Consider the following 2,052-nt stretch of genomic DNA (forward strand, 5'->3'; position numbering starts at 1 on the left):
CTTCCACGTATCCGTCAAGCTGGGCCCTGGGCTCCAGGAAGACAGATGCTCTCCTGTTTGTGACCTTGCCCTATGTATCTCTTCATCTAACTGTTGATTTGTATCTTTGTCATATCCTTTAATAAACTGGTGAATGTAAATGTTTCTCTGAATTCTGTGAGTCCCTCTAACAAATTAATCTGACCTAAGGAGGAGGTCACTGGAACCTTTAATCAGTAGCTGGTTGGTTCAGAAACACAGGTAACAGCCTGGGGCTTGCAAATGGCATCTGAAGTGGGGAGTTCAGGACAACCCTTAGCCTGTAGAATCTGATGCTATCTCTGGGTAGATAGTGTCAGAATGGAGTTGAATTCTTAGAGGCCCGGCTGGTGTCTGAGAATTGCTTGATGTTGGCAGGGTGGGGCATTGGAATTGAGTCCAGGAACCCTAAAAGAATGTCCTTCTCTGCTAGAGGCAGCATTAAATTACTGTCTTCTTGGTGACTAAAACTCAGAATCTTAGCTATTTCACTCACACCTTAAGCTTTTTAGCTTTTTGTCTCTAATATGGATACACTGAACAGAGGGCAATTTTTAATCACTTTTTTGAGGAGGCAGAAATGAATCTTTATGAATCTTTTTTTTTTTAAAGATTTTATTTATTTATTTGAGAGAGAGAATGAGAGAGAGCACATGAGAGGGGGGAGGGTCAGAGGGAGAAGCAGACTCCCTGCCGAGCAGGGAGCCCGATGCAGGACTCGATCCCGGGACTCCAGGATCATGACCTGAGCCGAAGGCAGTCGCTTAACCAACTGAGCCACCCAGGCGCCCGAATCTTTATGAATCTTATAAGCAGGTGAATAAGGTAAATTTTGATCTAGTTGGAGTCTTTTGTTGCTGGGATCTGAGAAGATTGATCATCTTAGAGGAATTGTAGCAAATAGCTCCTAACTTTGCAGGCACTATTTATGATTGTAGTATGAAAAGTAAGATGCTTTACAAATATAACTGATTTTCTTAAATATCAATGTTTAGTGGTTTCATAAACATTTAAGTGAGAGCCTAAGGGGGAACTAATTTTTTTAAAAAATATTTTGTCACTCTAAATAATGATTATGCAGAGTAGATTAGATATGACATGAACTGACCCTTGCTTATCTTTCCAACTTCATCTTTCAGTATTCCTGACCTTTAAATATATGTTGCAACCACACTGAAGTGCTAGTAATTCCTCTGATCTTTCAGCTTCTGGAAACTTGCTACTTCCCCTACGTAGGATTTCCTTTACCACCATCAGCACCACCGCCACCATGCCCTTTGCCTGACTAATTTCTACTCTTTCTTAAAAGAGAGCTTTGCCCACTGTGAATTAGACCCCCTGTTATGCATTCTTACAGGTATTTCGTCCCTTATCTGTCTGGAAGGCAGGGACTGTGTCTTGATGACAGTTGTTGATTGCCTTCTCCCTTATCTGCTCTCTCCTCACTAGAATCTCCAGGTTTTAGCTGGGAAACAGATGCCTAGAATAAAGACTACATTTCCCAGCCTATGTGTTGCTATTTGTTCATGTTGCTAAGTTCTGACAAATGAGATGTTAGTTGAAGATGGAATGGATAGCAGTTTCTGGAAGAATTTTTTAAAAGGTAGCTATCATATTCTTTATGCCTCATCCTTCCTTTATCCTGTTTTTCTAAAATATAGATGTGATGGTTGGAGCAGCATCTTGGAACACAAGGATGAGGCTCATTCCTAGGGATGGCACAGGAGAAAGCTGGAAGCTTCCACTGGGTCCCAGATAATCATGGAACCCCCTTACCAGCCATGGGCTTCTACATCTAGATTTTTACATGAAAGAGAAATAAACTTCTGTCTTGTTTAAGCAACTATTTTTGTCTCTGTTAGAATTGTTCCTAATTCATTTTTAGCTTGCTTGCTTTTTTCTTTCTTTCTTTCTTTCTTTTTCTCTTTCTTTCTTTCTTTCTTTCTTTCTTTCTTTCTTTCTTTCTTTCTTTCTTTCTTTCTCCTTCCTTCCTTCCTTCCTTCCTTCCTTCCTTCCTTCCTTCCTTCCTTCCTT

Source organism: Mirounga leonina, unplaced genomic scaffold, assembly GCF_011800145.1.
Source record: "Mirounga leonina isolate KUSES-001 unplaced genomic scaffold, KU_Mleo_1.0 Mir_91, whole genome shotgun sequence".
Taxonomy (NCBI): domain Eukaryota; kingdom Metazoa; phylum Chordata; class Mammalia; order Carnivora; family Phocidae; genus Mirounga; species Mirounga leonina.